Genomic DNA, 14,178 nt, shown 5'->3' on the forward strand with positions numbered 1-14,178 from the left:
TTTTCACTTTGGGCCCGGGTTTGTTTAAAAAAAGACTGAGATCCCCTTCATCTAGCCAATTCGTTTGAAAATTTTCCCCTACAAAATTTAAAATTGTTGATGATCCTTGGCTAGTGTGGGCCCAAAAGGGGTGGAATTCTTTCCCAGACTATTGAAAGACATTCCCAATGAAAATCATTTTAAGGAATTAAACATCTTGTTGGGATATTTTTCAACTAGAGTTTAGTTTGGGCTGTGCCTCAAACGGGGGTTTGGGAGGTCTTGATCAAGCATATGTGTTATAGATAAAATGCACGCGAATCGAATATTTAATACTTTTTTGGGGCTTATAAAATTTGTATTTGTATTATTTGTAATATTTATTTAAAATTTGTGTTAGACCCTAATTTTTAAACGGGTTTTTATATACAAAAAAATAAGGGTCATGTCCATCTGATTAATTGTTGAAATTTGTAGATTTAGTTTCTTTTAGGGAAAAACAAAATTTATAGTGAAACACACCTATACCTGGATGTTTTAAAAAAGGTATTAAATCAAATTAGAGTTGAATAAGATAAAATTTAGTAAAAATATCAAAAAACTGGAATTAAAATTTTAAATAAGTTGAATACTGATAAGGCCCTTTTAATGCTTTTTTGGGCAATGTTTTACAACTTTATAACCAAAAAATATGTTATTCATGGTAAATAGTTGGGGCACTGTTAAAAACTTTTCATAATAAAGCTTTATACCTTTTTCATTCATGAATGTATAATTTTATACCACCTTTGAATATCATGCTTTAATGTAAAATTGTATGTCATACATGGGCATATATTCCTATATGTTTTAGTGTTATCCATGATATTAAACTGAAGAGAAGCATATAAAAGAATACTTATCAATAAATTTCGTTCTTCTGAAAAAATATTTCTATGAGAGAATACCAGATTAAGAGTTAATCAAAGATGTTCTTTCATTGAAAAATAATCATTTTAACTCGCCTATGTTCTTGTCATGCAGTTGTTTTAATTTACATCTAAAAAATAGTTCTCCTTGTTTTTAAACTCATTTATAAGAGATTTATCATACAATGTATCAATAAAGTTACCACAATAAGTTGTAACTTAATTGTCATCCTCTCTAATGGCATTACTGTCCGTATCCTAGTTTGAACTTCATTTTAATAAGATAATATTGATTCTAAATGAAATCCAGTTGTTATGTTATAAATAACAAGGGAATTGCACGTGACTAACTACATCAGGTATAATGACATCACTATTTCCCCATAAGACTACTAATCCGCCTAACAATACCCTGGGGGTTTTTTTTTTTTTTTTTGCTTTATCTTTGATTTGTATATCACTGCTGTTAGCGTACAACACCGGAAATAGCCCATCAAAGCATCAAAAACAAATGTTAAAAGGTGTACGACGAGTTCACCCAAGGTAATAAATAGCTAAAAATTGTTTAGTTTGGAAAAGTCGATTAAGAAATGATGGAGAAATAAGTTGAAACATTACTTTGGGTGAACTCGCCGTAAATCTTTCGGTGTTTTGATGGGCTTGTTCCGGTGTACGCTGTACAACATTGATTATTAAAACCTAAAAATGGACAAAATACGTATACATAAACTTACTGGCACTGAGAGAAAACAAATGATGTTACAAAAAAATCAGTTTTCTTCTCATTTCTTATTTTAAGGTTTATGATAACCGCCATATGGACACATCTGCTGATGTTTCAAAATTCAAAATTGTACTAGTTCATGTTAAATGTTGAATTCTGCTGAAGCCGGTGCTAGAGGTCGTGAAATGTATTTTTGCACATGACAGTACCGTCCAAGAACAGGCTCAATCAAACCGAGCCTGCAACATTTTCAATTTCTGTATTTGGTATTGTTGTCCATGTTTAATGTAATAACTATAAAATAGTTACAAAAACATTGAACTATCGATGTCACTCACCCACGTTGATTTGTTTTTCCCCATAACTCTCAGATAAAAGAGGCCCGTAAAGTACAAATTCTAATGCGTATTATCAAGATTTAAAAAGAATGAACAATATTCACCTAGAGGGCATTTAACGCCGAATATAATATCCCTGTTACATGTCGCAGCTGTAAAAACTTAATGCAGTTACACAATTTAAACAATCATTATAAATGTTTATGGTAATGTTAAACTGGTATTACTCTCTAAAGTATTACGTGAATTTTTAAAACAACCATAAACATCTATGCTTTAATCACGCCTGGCAAAGTTACACCATACTTCAAAATTAAGGTGTATTGAAACCTGAGCGAACGACATTTCCGAGATAGAAGGATGGTACGTTGTAAAAAGGCTATTTGTAAGTATTGTTTATGTGTTTGTCTTCTAATTCATTTAAATAATATTTTTCAAAAATTGTCAATATAGATCCGTGTAGAAAAGTTGCAGGCTTCCAGTGACCCAGGCTGTTGCGAAAAGAAAATTAAATCAAATCCTGGAGAAGTTTCTCCCTGACGATGTGAACGACTATTAATTGTTTTTTATGATTCTTATAGAATAAATGTAATTCAATTATAAATCCATATGCATAAATGACACAAATAAATTTTGATTCAAGACAAATGCCGCAAAAGACAGTATTCAGCTGAATAACAGTTCAACCAAACACATTTTACTTGAGATACAACACATTTACTGTAATCACTATCTCCACCTATAAGGCATTATGTTTAAAAGTGTTTTCTTTTTAGGAAAAACATGTTCTTCTGTGCCGGGCTTTATTGTCCATATATCCTATTTCGGGAAAAGACTAATGTGGAGTTTATTTTGATGTCTATGGTCAATGTTTTTTATTATTTCAGCTGCGCCATCATGTTTGTTGTTTGTTTCATTTCTAAATTCCAGGCATAAGCTAGACACGCAATATTTAATTGTGTATTTTATGGTGGGGAAAATGTGTGTACTTTTTAACCTCATCGTTCCTGATCAGTCTGTGTATATTAAAGCTTTCTAGTCTTTATTACAGGAAATTGATATAATGTGCGCACAAATGACGCTGTCACTACAACGGCTGGTATAAAAAACAGGAAAATGCAAGATATCGTTTGAGGAGCTTCTTATCTACAGACACAAATGTTAGCCATTATACTTTCGTGTCTGACAGCGTATAGTAATACCTACAATGATAAATAGCCACCGGGCGGCGTCTATTTCTCCAAAAATCGTAATATCGGTGGATGTCCGTCCGGCCAACGTGACGGCAGCAGCTGATTTGATCAACGGGCGGGCGCTGTCCAGTTGTAAGTACTTCTTAAAAGCAAACGGCGTCCGGACGATAATTGTTGGTGTTTGGGGCATCGCCCTGTCGCCGGCCGACGCCTGACCGCTTTTTGGATCGAACGATTGTTTTCGATACAAAAAAATCGTCCGATTTTAAAGACACCAAGGCGAACATCACCCGGTGCCCGAATGACGATTCATGCACAGGCACCGGGCGGTCATCGTTTTGTCGTACGGCGATCGCGCGGCTTGAGTTCTTTTTATAATTGCGGCTTGAGATTTTTGTAGTTGCCTAAAATGTTTCTGCGATTTTTTAAAAAAAAATTTACGCGGATAAGTATTAAGTCGAAAGCAAACTACAGTTGTTGCATTTTTTGCTTGGTCTTCATCTTGTCTCTATCGACTGCCCTCTTTGCTGGCATATTGACCACTGACTGATTTTTAAAAGAATATCTTAAAATGTCAAGCCTTTACCGCCCGCGCCTCACGAGGCGACCGTCCAATCCATTTATCAACTGCAAAGACGCCGTCCGGACATCGACCGGCAACCGCCCGGTCTATGAATGTTGTCTGTAACAACAATGCGGCTAAAAAAAATTCGCCCGGCGACAGTTAAATTCATGACCACGCAAGGTATCAGATTTAAAATCCCCCGGCTTTCGCAAATTCGTCAATGCCGCCGATGTTGTAAAAATCGTTAGATCGGGCGGCGGCATTGACATATAAAGCATGAGTACACATCTGCATCTATACAATAACTGCGTGAGTATTTGCTCTTTTGAAAATTTGACTAGTGTTTTCTTCATTTTGGGTATAATTCCAATAATTGGTCAGATAACGACTGTCATTAAGGACTCTTGCAATCGTTCTTTTTATACATTTAAATAGAAATCATTCATCATCTTATAAGACAATTGTCTGTAAGTATATAATAATTTTCGGAAATGTTGAATATTGCACTTAAAGTCATACTAAATAGATTTTCTAATCTCTACAGTCTAGTAGATGTGCTTCAGAGCATTGAGCGTCATATTTTATTGTTTAATTGCGATTTGAAACGTTCATAATAAATTTTAAATAAAAAAGGTGAATTTATTTGAGCAAAACGCTAATAGTATATTTAATTTTTCCAAGTTAATAAACTTTATATATTGAACAGAGTTCAAAACTGCAAAATACTATTAAAATAAAGCTTCCTGATTGTATGAACTGCACAAATTCTACGTAGCAATTACACCGAATATAATGAAATCTCCTGTTCTAACACATCCGTTTCAATTATTTAGTGTTCTGACATCTGTTTTATATTTTCATGAAGCCTTTTACACCTGATTTTACAATTATTAATGAATCTATATTTTGCAACAGCATCAAATTGACTTTCTAAAGCATTGATATCTATAACCTGGTGAAGTAATATTAATATTTTTAATGACATTTATTACGATATTTAACATATTTTATAGGCGTTCGCGTCCTGTTCATGGTTAATGTAACCGTTAATCACTGTATTGTACAAATCACCAACACCCAGCTCGTAAATCGGACACCAGTATTCTTGTTAATGCTAAAATTGATACTAAAGGTGACTGAAGCTATAATGACCTTATTCACGATTGCCGATAATACTCAGACAACGAATCCCTTTTGAACACAAAAAAGACACGAGTTCATACAATAATACCCCAAGGGCTGATTACCGCGTTTCGTTTTTTTAATTGTTAATGCAGTTTTCAACAATTTAAACTCTAATTACACGTCCTAATGATAGCGATACTTTAAGTAATATTTGAATAGATTGATTTGATGTGAAAAACACACATTTTAAACTGATATCTCCTGAAATTTTTGAACAATATTTGTGAGATGTTGTCATTTTTCACCTTATACATTTTTGTATAAGTGTAACTTTAGCTGTTTAGATTACAATCCATAAAGTTTGTATTATATTCCTAAATGAAAAGAGGCGTAGATTGATTGATTGATTGATTAATTGATTGATTTATTAATTGACAGACAATTTACAGACATTACATCCCTCACATATTTCACATTAAGCCATTTCACTATTCAAGTACTTCACCCCACTTTTATGAAATCTGACTGAGACAAGTCACACGACCCTTATTTTTAGGGTTTTACAATTTACACACATGATATTGAATAAATGGTGATTAAAACATATTGTGTATTATATATAAGTTAAAAAAAGATCAAATAGTGATATTGGTCTTTTTCCTGTAAAAGGATCATACCACAATGATTTGTTTGAAATAACAAATAAATATAATCATTAATGCACGTGTATACTAGTTTCTGAAATATTGTTATAACATTACACATTGGAAGTCACACATATATTTATTCTTCCGCAATATTCAGTGTATACAGTTTTATAAGTTAATTATAAAAGCTTCCATGAAGCTAAAGCTTTCATTAATTTCGTGACATAACAATCTAAATGTGTTAATTTGAAAACAAAATGCTTTCAAGTTTTAGAAAATTTGAGTGGCGACAACTTCTAAATATGCATCTTAATATCAGAAGATTTAAGTGCAATATATATTGTTTAAGCTACTGTTTTAAGCCAGATATTTCAAACTGATAGAAAATAATGTTCGAAATTTCAACAACGTTCAATTTAAAATCTTTAAGTGTTAACTGCACACTCTAGAAATGTCACATTATATTGTCAGATAATAAATAAATAATAAAATATGACGTAGATATGTAACATTATATTCTTATATGATAAATAGATGACGTAGATTTGTCACGTTATGTTGTCAGATAATAAATGAATAACAAAATATGAGGTAGACATGTCACGCTATGTTCTTACTTGATAAATAGATAATGAAATATGACGAAGATATGTCACGCTATGTTCTTACTTGATAAATAGATAATGAAATATGACGAAGACATGTCACGCTATGTTCTTACTTGATAAATAGATAATGAAATATGACGAAGATATGTCACGCTATGTTCTTACTTGATAAATAGATAATGAAATATGACGAAGATATGTCACGCTATGTTCTTACTTGATAAATAGATAATGAAATATGACGAAGATATGTCACGCTATGTTCTTACTTGATAAATAGATAATGAAATATGACGAAGATATGTCACGCTATGTTCTTACTTGATAAATAGATAATGAAATATGACGAAGACATGTCACGCTATGTTCTTACTTGATAAATAGATAATGAAATATGACGAAGACATGTCACGCTATGTTCTTACTTGATAAATAGATAATGAAATATGACGAAGATATGTCACGCTAATGTTCTTACTTGATAAATATAGATAATGAAATATGACGAAGACATGTCACGCTATGTTCTTACTTGATAAATAGATAATGAATATGACGAAGATATGTCACGCTATGTTCTTACTTGATAAATAGATAATGAAATATGACGAAGACATGTCACGCTATGTTCTTACTTGATAAATAGATAATGAAATATGACGAAGACATGTCACGCTATGTTCTTATCTGATAAATAGATAAAAAAAACGTGACGTAGATATATAACATTATGTTCTTACATGAAAAATAGATAATGAAATATGGCGTAAATATGTCACGTTATGTTGCCAGATAATGAATAATGAAATATGACGTAGATTTGTCAGGTTATGTTGTCAGATAATCAATAAGTAATGACATATGACGTAGATTTGTCACGTTATGTTGTCAGATAATGTATAATGAAATATGACGTAGATTTGTCAGGTTATGTTGTCAGATAATCAATAAATAATGAAATATGACGTAGATTTGTCACGTTATGTTGTCAGATAATGAATAAATAATCAAATATGACGTAGATTTGTCACGTTATGTTGTCAGATAATCAATAAATAATGAAATATGACGTAGATTTGTCACGTTATGTTGTCAGATAATGAATAATGAAATATGACGTAGATTTGTCAGGTTATGTTGTCAGATAATCAATAAATAATGAAATATGACGTAGATTTGTCACGTTATGTTGTCAGATAATGAATAAATAATCAAATATGACGTAGATTTGTCACGTTATGTTGTCAGATAATCAATAAATAATCAAATATGACGTAGATTTGTCACGTTATGTTGTCAGATAATCAATAAATAATCAAATATGACGTAGATTTGTCACGTTATGTTGTCAGATAATAAATAAATTATGAAATATGACGTAGATTTGTCACGTTATGTTGTCAGATAATGAATAAATAATGAAATATGACGTAGATTTGTCACGTTATGTTGTCAGATAATCAATAAATAATCAAATATGACGTAGATTTGTCACGTTATGTTGTCATATAATAAATAAATTATGAAATATGACGTAGATTTGTCACGTTATGTCATGTTGTAACATGATAAATAGGTAATAACATATGACGTAGATATGACTTACGTTTTGATAATGTTGAATTGATAAAAACGCCTTTTTTATTACAAGTGTTACATCATTATCTTTATAAAGGCCAATTATGCCCTATAAATGTTTTATCTTTATTTCTCAAAGCTTTTTAGATTTCGTATCCTCTTATAGTTCCCAAACAGATACCCATTGACCAATTCCCTAACCATATTTTGCTTCTTTTGTTTTCTCGGAAGTAGTACATACAGTTATAGGAATTATGTATTTTGACTTGAGTTGCCTTTAGTTTACTTTGTTACTTCTATGACAAATAATGGCACATTGAGCGATATTTTCTAAACTTGATAAGCATCTAAAATGTTATAAAAGCGTTATTTAAACAATATGAAACTCATATTTGTCTCTTCTAAAAAAAGACAAATGTATTCGCGTCTGACGCATTTCTATCTATGTATTTAATCAATCAAAAGATACCATTTACATCAATATGGTGATCATTTTATGATATTGAATATTATACATGTATATACACACTAACAGTTTTACCTAAACTACAATTTCAAACAATTACTGAATATGAAACAACTCTTTAACTCGAAATTTTCAATCAAATGAGTTGATGTCATTCAATTTTGTTATACATATTGTATGAACCAATATCATAAAACTTCCTTTTAGAAGTCATCAATCATAGAGGCGTGAATTAATAGGAAGATACATTGTAACTATTACTGTGAAATATTCCGAACCTTAATTTTATTATGTATAACTGTGTCTTTAAATCATTAACTAAATGATGGTATCGACTACATCCCCTCGATGGCACGACAAAATTGACCCGCTAATTGATATGATAAATTACCATCTGTAATCAAATATTGGAACGATAGCAATTGAAAAAAGAAAATAATTGTTGGCAAAAAGTAATAAAAGCTATATTAATTGCATGATAAAATATGTATAATAATATTCAATGTAATATTAAACAACCAATTACAGAAACAATCATACTGATTTTATGTTTCCTTTTATTCTAAACTTTATTATAAACAGGTTCTTTCAAATAGAAATCTATTTGAAAGACCCTTATAAAGTAATGCCTTGTGGACATTGCCCATAGCTCACAGCATTATGCCCTTTGCTGTGGAAGAAAAAGCCATTATAAAATGTGAAACATTGATACAAGTATTTGTATACACAACAATTCCCTAAATTTTGTGTTGTTTTGGCTTAAATAGTAGTTACTTTATAAATAAAGATGCTCAACATCTTACAATCAGCTTTATACCATTTGCAGTGAATAAAAACTGACAAAGTTCTTTTCAAAAAGATATTCGTTTGACATGTTTTGAGACAATATTTCTCGTTCATTATAACTTACTTTCAGATCCTTTTTATTGTTCAAACTTTATTCTCACAAATTAAAAATTAAATTGTTAATAGATATATGAGTAATACGAAAAATAAATCTACAATAAAAGTTTAATAATTTGTAGCGCCGATGAATTACGTTGTGATATCTATATATTATCTTTATAATAGGACACTTTCTAATACGACCAATGGGCATAGAAGAACCGAAAGTGTGTGTTATTAATATTATGCTACATTCTAACATAGTATGAGACAACAATTGTTTACAGTCATTTTCTAACACAGTATATAATGAAACAAGCAATTATTTACATTCACGGAACGAGTTTGATTGTAATACAGACGAGCATGTTTAAAGTACACTGACATATTCGTACACAGAAATATTCGTACACATTATTCATCATTTGAATGTTCAACAAGATGTTTGCATATAGAAATATTTGAATTGTGTTATAAAGTTAGTTATTTAAGATAGCACATTATTATTCTAGAACCTCTTCATATTGTCAAAATGTAGAATATCATTTTATCGATCTTTCATGTTTCAATTTAGAACTTCTTTAGATGTATGGATCTTGAACTTCTTTGGTTCATTAAGTAAGCGTCGATATGGTTATGATGAAAATCTATGCACTCACAATGTTTATAAGAATGTTATATGAACATTAAGTGTACTGGATAACCATTACGTACATGAAATTAAATCTCATTATTTATTTAATATCTATCAGTTTGAATTTATAACATATGCAGAAATATACTTGAAGGGCATACGTACGAACGGTAGCACAAAGGTGACATATGTGTGTTTTTATTTATCTCGTGGCCACAAGATACTATGTTGTGGCCACGAATTACTAAGCCGTGGCCACGATATAGCTAAGTCGTAGCCACAAGATACTATGTCGTGGCCACGAGTTACTAAGTCGTGGCCACGAGATAGCTAAGTCGTGGCCACGAGATAAATAACCAATCAGATTACAACATTTATATGAATTTCCCTGATTAACTAGACATGTGCTATAGTACAAGGATGCCCCTATTTCACCATTCTGTAAAAGTGCCATTTATACAACTTATTGACCTGTCAATAATTTTACATTTAGCGTCACTGTGACCCTGAATTTTGACCCAGTGACCTCGAAATTATTAGATGTCATCTTCTGATCAAGTGCAACGATCTTTCTGGGTTATATAAACCATGGCTTATCCCTTCTAAATTATTCATCAGACAAGGATTTTGCCTTATAGGCTATCTATAGTCCATGGGCAATGTCCCTTCCAAATAAAATAAACCAGGACTTATTCATTCTCATGTTATCGTATAAACAAGGTAAACGGGCCGTAGTACATACAAACTGACCAATTCGATCACAAAGTTGTCCCAACAAAGAGCTATAGTCAAAATTAATGTTTGATAGGCCTTGGAATGTGATTTCAAAGTGAATATCTTCAGTATTTTCAAAAGTTAATGTTGCATGTAAAAGTAAGTTGTTAAGTTTAAAAAAATCATAATATATATAGTGTATTCTGATTGGGTAGTTAACTCGTGGCCACGACTTAGTATCTCGTGGCCACGACTTAGTAACTCGTGGCCACGACTTAGTATCTCGTGGCCACGACTTAGTAACTTGTGGCCACGACTTAGTATCTCGTGGCCACGTTTTTTTAGTAACTCGTGGCCACGACTTAGTATCTCGTTGCCACGACATAGTATCTCGTGGCCACATCTTGTAAAGTATAAATATGAATAAAGAAGGCTTGAATTTCAGAAATGTTTCTTAAGGATAGGACCTATCAAAACCAGAAAAATTATTAGTAAATTTTATTTGAAAAGAAAAAATGCATGCCACACATTACATGACTAAAAGCAAAGCCAGGAAATGGATTTTCCGCAATGCAGAACATCAAAGCTAATTTTAAATATAAACTAAGAACACTTTAAGTCTTAATAAAAAATGTAACAGACTTAAAACAAATTGTTTTGTATCACCGGATAAATCTACCGAATAAAACTATTTAAGATATTAAATACATTCCCCATTAAATGAAGCTTGTTCGTGTTAGTGCGTCAAACATTATTGTATATGTCATGATATAACAAGTAACATTTATCATACGTTTACAAAAACCAAAGCCAACTGTTGACGATTTTTCTAAATTCAAAATTTCACAATGTTTAATTCTGCTTATGCGGATGCTAGGAAGCGTGGACTGTCACTTGCACTTTCCAGTACCGTCCAGGAACAGATTCAATCAAACCGAGCCTGCAATATTTTCAATTTTGTTATTTTGGACGTCTTTTAGGGATTCCGTTTTTCTCTTTTTAACAAATAGAATCTCCGTTGTTTATCACTTAAGGTTTGATATAATCTCAACGTGGGTATTAACGATAGCTAATGCTAATTGTTTAATATCTTGTAAATTTTTATTTAAATTAAATTAAATTAAATGAATGAATTAAATTATAAAATTTAATGTTTGCGCATTGTATTTTACTTAAGTTATTCAGGAAAATGTCATACAAATATTCTTATAATATATTGAAATGTGATGTCATGTCACATATAGCTTATTAGCGTCATTTGAAATGATCACGCAAATTGACAATACTTTGCTTATTGTTCTCATACACTCTTATCACAATATTCGATGTTATTGTGTTTGGTTATAGCCTATACCAGTAGATATTACGTTCATGTATAATATTGACAATAATACGCTGATATATGTATATGAGTACAATAGGTTATTCTTTAGGGAGAACACAACATGAACTCGGCTGTATAATAGATTAACATTCGTCTTTGTATTTGACACAAAGCAGCGTTCACAATTAGAGTAAAAATTGTAGCATACAGTGTAAATCAATGCCCAATGTATGCATTAAAATATGTGTTCTACATACACATATCTGAAACATAAAGCTGAAAATTATATTCTTATTTGTATTTATTCTCATGAAACTTTCCAAAATATCGAGCTTACTTATACACATTTTTGAAAATATTGTGATTCTGTTTAAGAATAGCAAGGTATAGTAATCTGATTTAATGATTTAAGTCTTCAAAGAAAATTTATATACAAGATAGTTAATGACAACTATTGACATGTTCTAAATAAAACATAAATATTCATAAATACGATATTTACATGTTCTAATAATACAAATAAATTCATAAATACGATATAGACATTTTCTTAATAATACATACATATTCATGAATATGCTAAATATTCACAAACACGATATTTACATGTTCTTAATAATACAAATAAATTCATTTATACGATATTTTCTTAATAACACCTAAATATTCACGAATACGATAAAGACATGTTCGTAATAACACACAAATATTCATGAACACGATATAATTTTGTTCTTTGAATACGATTTAGACCAGTTCTTAATAACACATACATAATACGATAAAGACTTTTTTCTTAACAATTTATAAATATCTACGAATACAATATAGACATTTTCTTAATTATACATAAATACATAATTTATATTCATGAATATAATATAGACTTGTTCTTAATAATACATATAAATTCATGAATACGATTTAGACTAGTTCTTAATAACACATAAATAATACGATTAACAATACATTGTATATATTAATATTCTCGAATATAATATAGCCATTGTCTTAATTATAAATACAAATACAAGACATTTATATAGCGCAAAAATGTATTAAATATTCGATTGCGCTGTACAGTATTAAGACAATATACACATAGGCTTGATCAAGACACTTTCAAACCCAGTATCGATGACACAGCCAATCTACAACTCTAGTTGAAAAAAAGTCCAAACAAGTATGTTTTAAGTTTGGCCTTAAACTGATTTTCATTAGTAATGTCCTTCAGATAGTATGGCAATAAATTCCACTATTTAGGTCCCACAATAGCTAAAGATCTATCAACAAGTTTTGAATTTGTTGATGGTATATCAAACCGAGTGTGGCTAGATGATGAGGATCTCAGTCTTTTCCTGTACTGACTCTGGTATTTAGTGAACAATTCACGAAGATACAATGGAGTGGTGCCATTTGAAACACGAAACACAGTCACAAATTAATTAAAACACAATTATACATAAATACACATATTTACGAATACAATATAGACCTTTGATAATAATATGAAATATTCATGAATACGATTAAGACTAGTTCTTTATAACACATAAATAATACGATATAGACTTTGACTTAACAATATAAAAATATTCAAGAAAACGATATAAACATGTTCTTGTAGTACATGAATATTCATGAATATAATATATATATATATATAACCTTGTTCTTAATAATTTATGAATATTCATGAATACGATTTAGACTAGTTCTTAATAATACATTAATATTCTTGAATAAAACTTAGACTAGTTCTTAACAACACACATAAATATTCATGAATACGATTTAGACTTGTTCCTAATAACACAAATATTATACGATATAGACTTTTTCTTAACAGTATATAAATATTCACGAATATCTGATACAGACATTTTCTGAATAATACATAAATATTCATGAATACGACACTACCTACTTGAAAAGTTATCCTCAATGTTAGAAAAATGCAGGGACATTTGCTGCTGCACTCAAATACTTTCAAATAAAAGCTATTTTAGATTATATAATTTGAAACGGAGACAATATTATTTGTGAGGAATTGAAGCAATTGAATGATAATGCACAAGCTGATTGTTATCAATGGCTATCATGAAGTAAATGTTTCACTGCACGACAGTATGGTATTCGTATCTAATAGCTTAAGACATTTTCAAGAGAAAGGGGAAAAGAAAGTGATTTTTCATAGTAAGTATAATATAGATAAGATAAGTAACGCGTGCATGATACATTTCTGCTTGATTGATAATGTCACCAATGTGATTAGATAATACTGATATTCAATCAATGTTCTGCTATCTATGTTCGGCAAATTAACCTTTTAACGGCACGATAAACTGTAACTTTTCTGTGCACTTATCAGGACACGTAGCACGTGCAGATTAATTGTATTGCACGATGTGGCACATGTTAATAACTCCTCTAGCGTTGTCGTCACGGACTAGCCTGTAAATATAAATGAGTAACAAGCATCAATAATGG

Source organism: Ruditapes philippinarum, unplaced genomic scaffold (genome assembly GCF_026571515.1).
Source record: "Ruditapes philippinarum isolate M1 unplaced genomic scaffold, ASM2657151v2 ctg1600_1_1_1_1, whole genome shotgun sequence".
NCBI classification, from domain to species: Eukaryota; Metazoa; Mollusca; class Bivalvia; order Venerida; family Veneridae; genus Ruditapes; species Ruditapes philippinarum.